Below are 11,405 nucleotides of genomic sequence, written 5' to 3' on the forward strand. Positions count from 1 at the left end.
ACACTACTGAGCGACTTCACTTTGCTTTTTACTTTACTTTTAAAGTACAGCTTCATACAAAACCACTCTCATGCTCTCTCTGTGAACATTCTCATGCTAATGTCTGGCAGAAACCCCCTCACAGACAAACCCGGAAATCATGTGTTACCAGCTCTAAGGGCATCCCTCAGCCTTGTCAAGGTAACAGAGAAAAGGAACCAGGACAGCGTGGGAGGGGGGTTCAGGAGGGAGGGGCTGTATGTATACTTATAGTATATATATTCTTACTTATGTATACATATACTTATGGCTGACTTGCATTGTCGCACAGCGAAACCAACCGTTGTAAAGCAGTTGTGTGTGTGTGTTAGTCACTCAGTCCTGTCTGACTGTTTCTGACCCCATGGACTGTAGCTTGCCGGGCTCCTCTGTTCATGGAATTCTCCAGGTTGTCTTCCAATTAAAAAAATTTTTTTTAATTAACCAGGAAAAGGGCCCCATATTGCGTGATAGCAGTTACTAGGCAAGCTCAGTGTTGAGTTCTGATAATTCCTCACCTCCAACAGCCTGTGGGAAAGGACAGAAGTCCACACCAAGTCCAGGTTTATGGCCTGTTGACACTAAAGGGATTTAGCAAAATCAGGCTTGACTCAAAGCAGACTCTCACTTTGGGAGGGGCTTACGTAGGGTGGGGTGGAGACAGCAGAACCCAAGGTGTGAGCAACAGACAAACTGGAGTGAGGGCAGCACTAGACATGGCGCAACCTAAGTCTCCATCAATGGCTGAGTGTCGAGGAAAAGTGATATATATATATATATTCACATAAGGGAATATTACTCCTCCACACAACAGACGGAAATCCTGTCGTTTGTGACAACAATGAATGACCTTGAAGGCACTTTGCTAAGTGAAATAAGCCAGAAAGTCAAAGGCAAATATTATATTATCATACTTGTGTGGAACCTAAAAATAATTTTTTAAAAAGCCTCAAATATTATGGAACAGAGTGGTGATGATTGTCAGAGATGGGGCTTAGGGAGGATGGGAGGACGGGGTGAAGGCAGCAAAAGTACAAAATTCCACCTATAAAGTGAGTAAGTCCTGGGGATGTAATGTATATCATGGTTTATAATACTGTACAGTTGACCCTTGAACAACACTGGTTTGAACTCTGTGGGTCCACTTGAACTCAGATTATTTTCAATAAATGCAGTACTACCCAATCTGCCATTGGTTGATTCTGGAGTTGGTTGAATTCTCCAATGGGGACCCATGGATACAGAGGGCTGGCTACGGGACCCAGGCATCAGAGGACTGAGGTATCCTAGGTGGCTCTGGAACCAATCCCCAGCAGACACTGAGGGACAACCGGATTGTATCAACATATTTGAAAACTGCTAAGAGTGTATATCTTAGACGTTTTCCCAAAAGGATAAAGAAAATTGTAACTATGGGTGTGGTGATGGGTGTTACTTGGTTGGTTATGGTTTTCACGTCACAATATATACAAATATCAGATCATTATAACATGGAGGGAGAATGAAAGCAGAAGCCCTAACGTGTTAGATTTCTCATGTGTGCCTGTGCTAAGACACCTCAGTCGTTTCCAGCTCTTTGCAATCCTTTGGGCTGTAACCTGCCAGGCTCCTCTGTCCATGGGGTTCTCCGGGCAAGAACACTGGACCGGGTTGCCATTTCCTTCTCCAAGAGATCTTCCTGACCCTGGGATCGAACCCACATCTCTTAGGTCTCCTGCATGGGCAGGTGGGTTCTTCACCATGAGCACCACCTGGGAAGCCCAAGATTTCTCATGGAAACAAATGATTTAAGGAAAAGCTAGATCAGCTTTTCCCCAGACTGGAACTCTCAGACACTCGTCACAAACTCTTGGTATTTATAGGCTAAATGTCCCTTTGCCATGAGGAAGACATGGCAGCCCACTGCAGTATTCTTGCCTGGAGAATCCCATGGACAGAGGAGCCTGGCAGGCTACAGTCCATGGGGCCTCAAAGAGTCAGACATGACTAAAGCAACTTAGTACCCTTTGCCGTAGTGACTTCACACATTCTCAGGACAAGCACCCAGCGGTGCCCCAGGACAGATGATCTAGAAAGTGATTACGAACCACAACAGAGGAAATGGCACTCTGACACGTCTTACATCATTCATGTATGGAGCCAAAAACACAACAGAGAGTCAGTGTGGGAGGCAGTGTGAAGTGAGGGGTGCACGTGGGCTGGGGAATACCTGTGTGGCTGGGACCCTGGAGGCTCAAGGTGAATTTGGGGGCAACTCTGGGTGAGGGGCAGCGAGGGACTGTTGCTAGAGAGGTTGGGTGGTGCCCTTCACCCTCTGACTTGTCCCAGCCTTGATCACAGACCTCTGAGAAGATTGGTGAGATTAGTGAAATGGGAGGTGGGGAGGGACAGTTGGAAGAGTAAACGCTGTCTGGGGTCATGTACTTATTTAGTATTTTATCTGTTTATTTAGCTGGACTTATCATAACCCCATCAAAGAACGACTGCAGTGTGGCTGCAGTAAAAAGGAATGTCTGATTCGCGTTTAGGAAGCATGGGTGGGGGAGGGGCTAGGGGGGCAGATTCCTAAAATAGCAGAGGAGGAGTAGTTGGGAATGAAGAGGCTGGAATTCTAGGAAATAAGGGTCACAAGTGACTGGGACGTCTGCTAGGCTTCTGAGTCAGGCCTGACTCAGACGATTGGCAAGGCACAGTGTAAGCTCCTTGGGATGGCGCTCTAAGTGTTAGTAGGGAATTAACTACTCCTTCAGGTACACGCCTTCAGTTCAGTTCAGTTCAGTTGCTCAGTCGTGTCCAACTCTTCGCAACCCCACAAATCACAGCACGCCAGGCCTTCCTGTCCATCACCAACTCCTGGAGTTTACTCAAACTCATGCCCATCAAGTCGGTGATGCCATCCAGCCATCTCATCCTCTGTCGTCCCCTTCTCCTCCTGCCCCCAATCCCTTCCAGCATCAGGATCTTTTCCAGTGAGTCAACGCTTCACATGAGGTGGCCAAAGTATTGGAGTTTCAGCTTCAGCATCAGTCCTTCCAATGAACACCCAGGACCAATCTCCTTTAAGATGGACTGGTTGGATCTCTTTGCAGTCCAAGGGACTCTCAAGAGTCTTCTCCAAGCCACAGTTCAAAAGCATCAATTTTTCAGCGTTCAGCTTTCCTCAGAGTCCAACTCTCACATCTATACATGACCACTGGAAAAACCATAGCCTTGACCAGATGGACCTTTGTTGGCAAAGTAATGTCTCTGCTTTTTAATATGCTATCTAGGTTGGTCATAACTTTCCTTCCAAGGAGTAAGTGTCTTTTAATTTCATGGCTGCAATCACCATCTGCAGTGATTTTGGAGCCCCCCAAAATAAAGTTTGACACTGTTTCCACTGTCTCCCCATCTATTTCCCATGAAGTGATGGGTCTAGATGTCATGATCTTAGTTTTCTGAATGTTGAGCTTTAAGCCAACTTTTTCACTCCAGGTAAGGACAAAAAAAAAAAAGAGAGAGAGAGAGAGAACAGTCTCCAGTTGCCTAGGCGAAGTCCCTTCCGTCCGGTGTCGCCAGAGGCCAGAACCGCGTGGTCGCTGCGCATCCCGGCGCTGCTGGGCTGAGACCTCGCTCGCTCGGCCTCGCGGCCCGGGTGCTCCCGCCTCTTCCGGGCGCTGTCCGTTCCCCGCCCCGGGGCCCCTCTTTGTCACCAACTGGACGCAGCCGAGGGAGCTCTGGACGAGCCGGGGCCGCGCGGCTTGTCGGGCGAGAGCGATTCAAGCTGGAATCTCCGTTTCGGACTTCTCTTGTGACTTCGAACATGGACCATCTCAACCTGCGACCTCGGATGGAGCGCGCAGGCGAGGACCGCGCCCCGCCAATCACGGGCGTTCGACCGGGAGCCGGGTGAGGAGGGAGGAGGGGGCGGCGAGTGAGACCCCAGGGCGGGTCTCCCCCACGAGGACTTCGCCTTCTCCCGCCACCCCGAAACCACCACCCCTGAGACCTCGGGGTTGAGCCACTCGCTCGGCGGATGCTCGGGCCACGGGAGGGGGTAGGGACGAAGAGGGGTGCGGGGGGGAGATGCGAAGGCTGGGGGGAACTATCGGTCAGGAGAGGTTGCCTTTGCGGACTGCTGGTTGATAAGAAAGGACTGAGATCCCCACAGCTTGGCTTTCAGCTTTCAGCTTGCTGCTCAAGTGGTCTTAGGAGTTGGCAGCATGCCAACTTAGAGCACTTCGTTTAGTGCTATAGTTATTTAGTTACAGCGTCCCGGCCTCTCTCTAGAGTTTCGGCTCCAACGCTTGTACACACGCCTTCCACTGCAGACCACGTGCGGTCGCCTAGGCCAGTCGGATTAACACTGGGGTGCGCTGGGGGAGAGAGAATCCTGATTACTGAAGACAAAGTCCGCCAGGTTAGGATGGAGAAGGAAGTAGGGGCAAAATGCAGGATGACTGAGCGGAAGATGGAAAAAGAAGAAAACAGGCAGCTGGGCGAGGCAGGGGTGGCGTGGGGGGAGCCGCAGGAGGGGAAAAGCCAACACAACCCGGAACATTTTGTTCACAAAAGTTAAGGGGTCTTGGAGGGTGGGGTATTTAAAGTGAATTTTGCTTTTTAATGTCGCCGCTGTTTTTTGTGGTTGTTCTTCCTCTTTTTAATGAGGAATTGCATTTGAATACTTGCAAGATACTTCCTCGGTATAATTGTCCTTTGCATTGTTTTTCAACAGGGCTTCCTCAGTCTCTGACTGAAGACTTTGGGTGGTGGGCGGAGGCGGAGGTGCAGACACACTCCAGGCTACGATTTGCCCCTTCCTCTTCTAAAACTGCTGGAAGGATTGTCTCTAGCTCACACCACTGGCCATCTTTTGCTGATACTGCAGCTGATAGAACCCAGGAAGACTCTGGGCAGTGAGTGTCCTGGGATCTGGGGCGCTGGCAGGGGGAGTGGAGCAGGGGAGGAGGGGAAAGGAAGGGGCTCCACCCTGGTGGGGGCCTGTCTTCCAGCTCTGAGGATGGTCAGGTGTGGTTTAGCTGGACTGGCTGCCCAGGAGGTGACACCCTGTGTGCAGGGACTCCAGCCCAAGACAGGGTGCCTGGGCCTGTGCTCCGGTAGTGCTTTTTCCTCTTCTGCTAAGCCCCACCTGCTACTGCAGTAAAAAAAAAAGTTTCCTGATGATTAAGGGCCCCTCCTGAATGTAGCCTGTGTTCTGTGGTCTTTTTTTTTCCACTCCTGTTGAAAGTACTGTTTGTTCAGATGGATTTTTAAGCCACCAGAAGGCAGACATTGTCTTCTGTTCTTGCTGCCTCAGAAGTTGGTACATGAGGGTAAAAATATGTCAGGTAGATCTTCCTGCTAACAGTATTGAACCCAAAGGATCCACAGTGGTATCCAAGAGATTAAAGCTCAGACAGTTGAAGATGAGGTAGGACTGAGGATGCAGCAGAGGAGGGGGTCTAGGATAGAGACCCCTCCCTCTGCAACCAGGCCCTAGAGGGGAATCTCCCAGACACACCTGTGGTTTTCTCTCACAGATGCCCACTCTCTGTGCCTCGACCTCACTGTCAAATCTCAGTCCAGACCTGGCCAGCCTTGGTGTCAAGTCCAGGGTTCCGCAGACACAAAGCCTTTCCTCCAGTATGACAGTGACAGCTGCAAGGTCAGACCTTTGGGTTTCCTGGGGGAGGAGGTAAATGACACCAAAGCGTGGACTGAATTGAGCCAGACGCTGGGAGAAGCAGGAAGAGGGCTCAGGATGGTCCTGCCTGTCATCAAACTGGACAAAAAGGAGATGAGGGGTAAGTATGGGAGGGGGTGGGGAGCTGGAGACAGCAAGAGAGGGGTAGGGGCGGAGTGCATGCAGGGAGGTCCTTCCTGTGAAAATACTGAACACGGTCCAGCTTTAGAGACCCGGTGGACCTGATACACAGTTGAGTGACTGGGGAGGATGGACTGTGGACAGTCCAGAAAGATTCACTGTGTGGGGGGCGCAGGTCCTCCCTCCCTGCAGGTCAGGCTGTGTTGTCAGCGTGAAGCCGAGCAATGCTCTGGTGCATCCTTGCTCTTCAGCCTCAATGGACGGACAGCCCTCCTCCTTGACACCATGAGCATAACCTGGACAGGCATCGATCCTGGAGCCACAGGCCTCAAGGAGGAGTGGGAGAACAACCAGGAACTGGCAGAGTATTTCAGGAATATCTCAATGGGAGACTGCAGTTATTGGCTTAGGGAATTCCTGGAACACTGGGAGAACATGCTGCTCCCAGAGCCCACAGGTAACTGAGTGGGGTGTGGGGGAGGTGGTAGCTCTCTTCAAAGGTCTAGTGCCTTCATGTGTGGATATGAGCACATATGTTTGTGCAACTGAAAATATGATGGATGGAGAGAACGACTGATCTCTTGGTGGACTTCTTGTCTGGAGAGTCAGTGATGGGCATAGCACAGAACTTGCCAGCACCCTCCTTTCCCAGCCCACCTCCCTCAGCACAGGAGCACCCTTCCTCATTAACCAATGACCCAGTCCCCTGGCACTGCTCGATGGTCCTCAAATCTATATATTCATTACGTTTCCAAGCCTTCTCTCCCCCCTGTTATACTGATCCTTTAACCCACTCTAATGTCACTTAATGAAGCCCTTATCCCTTCCCAGACAGAATTAAGTATCCCCAATTGTGTCCTCCTCAAAAAGGACTCCTCACAGTAAACATGTCCACCTGAAAGATAATCAGATGGACATTTGTGTCTCAGTGACTCAGACAGTAAAGAATCTGCTTGTAAGGCAGGAGACCCAGGTTCGATCCCTGGGTTGGGAAGATCCCCTGGAGTAGGAAATGGCAACCCACTCCAGTATTCTTGCCTGGAGAATCCCATGGACAGAGGAGCCTGGTGGGCTACAGTCCATGAGCTCACAAAGAGTCGGACATGACTGAGCGACTAACACAACTCAGGAGAAATATTAGCTTCACGAAGACAGAGCACAAGCCCATTCATCTTTCCACACCCGGACTGAAGAGTGGCTTCACATGAGTCAGTAACTATATGGGGAACGTGTGCTGTCTAAGGACAGCAGGTGCTGAGGAAGGTGTATTCTTAGATTTGGCAAGGCTTTTCCTTTTTCATTTTAGAACCACTAATAATGGCCCCAGATATCAGCCAGTCTGCATTCATCCAATTGGTCACTTGCATTATTCTACTCATCATCACCCAGTTAGTTCTAATTGCTTCATCGTCATGAATCTTATGAAGAAATCAGGGACCACAGCAGGTGAGGAGCTGGCTGGCCTCTGGCTCCTAGGCAGGTTTGTTCTGGTCAGGACTTGGGAGAGGTGAGCCTTGGATCTCACCAAGCCCCTGTCCACTGGACCCATCTTTACCTACATGATGTTCTGTCTTGGCCTTGGCCCCCACACTTCCTTGTAGGGTTGGGAACCACTCTGCTGTTGGGGTAGAAGAGGCTGGTGTGGGCAGCAGGACAGTGCAGTGGGAGTGGGGATGAAGACAAGTGTCTTCTCTTTTGGGGGCACCGGGTACAAGATGTAGACGTGGTGGGGTGGGGTGTTGTCCTGAGATCTTACTCAGGCTTTCCCAGCCCTTGGAAGAAAAAAACCTTTTGTTCTCTGATGATAGCATTATCTAGCTCAACATTTCCCCCAATGTTCTAACAGCTATTCCATCATCTGGATGTTTCTCCCTGGACTATGAGAAGGTACAATGTTAAACCAACTCTGGGTGGCAAAAACTGGCCCTTGATGACAGTCTGGCTATTGATCTAATATACGACCTTCTACTCAGAGTGGGGTTTAACAAGACGCTAAAGAAGCTTATGCTTAATAATTCCTTCACTGTCCATGACTGTTGATGGGCCCTTAAGATGTATGGCTTGGTCATTTTGAGGATTTGTGAAAGTCAAATATTTGCTCACAATCAGTTAAGACTTCCAGTTCTATTCTTTCCATCAGACTTCTCTTCATGTGGGGTGAAATTGGGGCGGTGGTGAGGGTTGGCATTTTTTAAATTCTGTTAAGAAGATAATGCATTAGGGATATACTTATGTGATTTAATGAGACATAATTTATGTGTTCACACTCACTTTCATGTATAGTTAAGTTACCGCATGCTTTCATGGGCTGAATGTGTTCTTCTTAATTCATGTGATAAAATCCTTACCTCCAGGAAGACTTGTTGAAACCACTCAGTTGATGGTGTGTGGTTACAGTCTGTGTTGTGATACAATCAGAAGTATACATTTGGTCGGAGTCCTGATTCCTGGAGCAGACTTTCTAAAACCCACATTTTGGTGTCATATTTGGTGTTCTGAGTATAGAAAAATAGCTTTTCTTTAGAGACCTAGCAGACTAATACATATGCAGAAACCACAGGCAAGTGCTAACTGCCTAGATGTCAGGACACAAAAGTATGAGTTGCGGCTCCCAGGCTCCAGAGCACAGCCTCAGGACTCGTGGCCCGTGAGCTTGGTTGTTTTGCAGCAAGTGGGATCTTCGAGGACAGGGATTGAACTCGTGTCTCCTGCGTTGGCAGGCAGATTCATTACCAAGGAGCCACCAGGGAAGCCCCTAACCAAATTAATAAAAAGACATTCGTAAGCCTGATTCTAAATCTTATCTCAGTAATTTATGGATGAAGATTAGATGTTCCATGACTTGCAACCAGGAAATTATGCATACTGGAAAAGATATTAGTTAAAGGACTATCTACAACACACATGGACCCTTATCAGGTGCTCTAAACTAGCTCATGCACAACAAAACTGAAAAGAATTAACTCTTGGATTAATATTTCCCACTTAGAAAGGGCAACTGCACTGAACTGGCTAACAGAACAACTAGACCTCAGGAACACCTAAAAACAACGCTCAAACAAAGGGGATGTTTAAGCTCATACATTCATACCAGGACGAGAAGAAGACAAGATCGGAAAAAATTTTAACCTTTCAGTTTTCATTAATGTCTGGACAAACGAAGTTTTCTCCTGTCAGGAATATATTCAGTGATGCAGAGAATTCAATTATACATTGTACCTTTTTTGCCCAATGAGAATCACATGAATGTTTATGGAAGGTCCTTTATTTTAGGGGCTCAAATGTGTTGAAGTCCTTACCATTAGGTGAAGGAGACCTCACCTGGAAATAGGGTGTGTGCAGATGTAATCCAACCAAGGTGAGGCCAGGGTGCATTAGGGTGAGCTCTAATCCAGTGACTGGTTCCTTTACCAGGAGAAAGAAATGTGGACATGCACAGAAGACATGGATAGAGGGAGACAAGACCCACGGGAAGAGTGTCATGGAAGGACAGAAATAGACACGAGCTCTGCAACGCCAGGGGTTTCCGGGAACCACAGAGCTGTCCACGGTCCCTCGGTCGTGTCCGCCTCTTTGCGGCCCCATGGACTGCAGCCCACCAGGCTCCTCTGTCCATGGGATTCTTCAGGCAAGAATACTGGGGTGGGTTGCCATTTCCTTCTCCATGCAACCACCAGTAGTCAGGAAGAGACAAGATGGAGCCTCCCTTAGAGCCTTCAGAGAGGGCCCTACTGACACCTTGATTTCGGACTTCTAACCATCACAAACTTGAAAGGATAAATTTTGGTTGTTTCAAGCCATAGCGTTTGTGGTAATTCTTTATGACGACTTCACTGTCCCAGCCAAGCCTGCGGGGGCTTAGGCTGCATTCCCAGCGCAAAGGGAACTGGTGAGCAAGAAGGAAGGTAGGAGAGCAGTTTTAGAAAAGAGCCAAGAAACAGACCCAGGGACATCTAGAAACGTGACACCTAGTAGACAAGGTAGGAAATACCAGCGATGCAATACTTGACCCTGATGCAGTACATGACAACGGGAGAGCTGGCTAATCCTGTAACTATAAAGGGTTTCTATTTAGCACAACACACGAACGTTCACTTTGGGTTGATTAATGCATGAAGGTGACTGATAGTGGGGACTCAGGGCTGTATGCCAGTAGGAGCATGTTTGGTGAGTAGTTTTAGATATGGGGCTGGAGCATTAAAAAGGAGAAGGCACGATTCCAGGTAGGACCCAGACAGAGACCTAAAATTCCTGGCTCAGCCCTGGGGTGGAGTCCTGGCAGCCAGCCCCTTCCCAGAACCACCCGAGCTGTGTGTGGCTTTGGGGCAGCTGGAAGGCCCAGTATCTTGGGGAGAACTGGTCAGTGTGACTGTGTGTGTGTGTGAGAGAGAGAGAGAGAGATGGTATGCACGAGAGGAGGAGGGCAGAAGAGAGGAGTGATTGTGTTAGCTGCTCAGTCATGTCTGACTGTTTGCAACCCTGTGCACTGTAGCCCTCCCGGCTCCTCCGTCCATGGGATTCAACAGGCAAGAATGCTGGAGTGGGCTGCCATTTCCCACTTAGGTTGTGTGGGGCAGTGACACTAATTTGTGACAGGAAGGTGAATGTGAAGAGAGTGAGGGAATGCTGGGAAGAGTGTGTTGGATGTGTGGGGAGCAGCCACAACTAGTGTGTGAGAATGCTGGGAACCTTGATGTGTGTGTGTGTGTGTGTGTGTGTGTGTGTGTGTGTCTGTGTCTGTGTCTGTGTCTGTGTGACTGTGTGTGTGTGACTGTGGACAGGTGAGCCTGGGACAGAAGGGGAGTTGGCAGTATGCATATGCAGGGGGCCCGGGAGGGGATCCCCTGGGGGACCCAGAGAGAAGGAAGAGAGTGAAGGGAAATGGCCATGAGGGGGAAGTTTCTGGATGGCAGCGGAAGTAGATGGGAGCCTTCTGTGTGGAGTTTGTGTGAAGCAGTGTGTACAGACAGTGTGAGGAAGCCAGGGTCCCTGTGGGAGGGGAACGCGGTGTGACTTTGCAGAGAGTGGAGAGCCAGTGGGGCAGGCAAGCAGGCACTTGTGTGTGAAAGAAAGTGTGTGGGGGTGGGGTGTGCACAGAGGGAAGGGGGTGTGAGGAGACCTGCATGGACAATTTCAGGAAGGGTGACATGCGCAAGGGTGGAAGGATATGAATGAGAAGCATGAAGCCTATGTGGGGAGCACGTGCGTGTGAGGGGGGCTGTGTGGGAGGCTGGAGAGTCAGAGTGGGCTGTGGGTGACGGAGGGGGCTTGTGTGTGTAACTGGGGGCTGAAGTGTGGGAAGAAAGGTGTGCATGGAGAGTGTGGGGTGAGCGGTGTGTCAGGACTGGTGCTGAAGAGGCCTCAGTGGTGACCGGCTCCCCAGCTTCTCCCTTCTCTGGGCCTGGACCCTCTGGCCTGCACAGCATCACCCCAAAGTCCCAAGGAAACCAAACATTGGCCGGGACAGGGAAGAAGCTGTTACCCCCTGTCACTTACTTTGTCTTTTTCTAGCTTGGAAACACCACACAAAGATATCTGCCTTGTGACAGGTGTCAACCGGGGTCACCCACCTTCACCAGCTGAT

The 11,405-nt window shown here is 49.7% G+C and overlaps 1 long non-coding RNA gene across 2 annotated transcripts; it reads left to right on the top strand.

Moving 5' to 3' along the window:
- Nucleotides 1-3,686: 3,686 nt before the first annotated feature.
- Nucleotides 3,687-9,581, top strand: LOC133047022 (uncharacterized). Of its 2 annotated transcripts, XR_009690646.1 has the most exons (6): nt 3,687-3,906; nt 4,733-4,913; nt 5,538-5,801; nt 5,997-6,278; nt 7,128-7,267; nt 9,236-9,581. It is a non-coding gene; the product is annotated as an uncharacterized LOC133047022 (long non-coding RNA). The 2 variants fall into 2 exon arrangements; XR_009690647.1 differs by lacking the exon at nt 7,128-7,267.
- The last annotated feature ends 1,824 nt before the right edge of the window (nt 9,582-11,405 follow it).

This window comes from Dama dama, chromosome 26 (assembly GCF_033118175.1).
Source record: "Dama dama isolate Ldn47 chromosome 26, ASM3311817v1, whole genome shotgun sequence".
NCBI classification, from domain to species: Eukaryota; Metazoa; Chordata; class Mammalia; order Artiodactyla; family Cervidae; genus Dama; species Dama dama.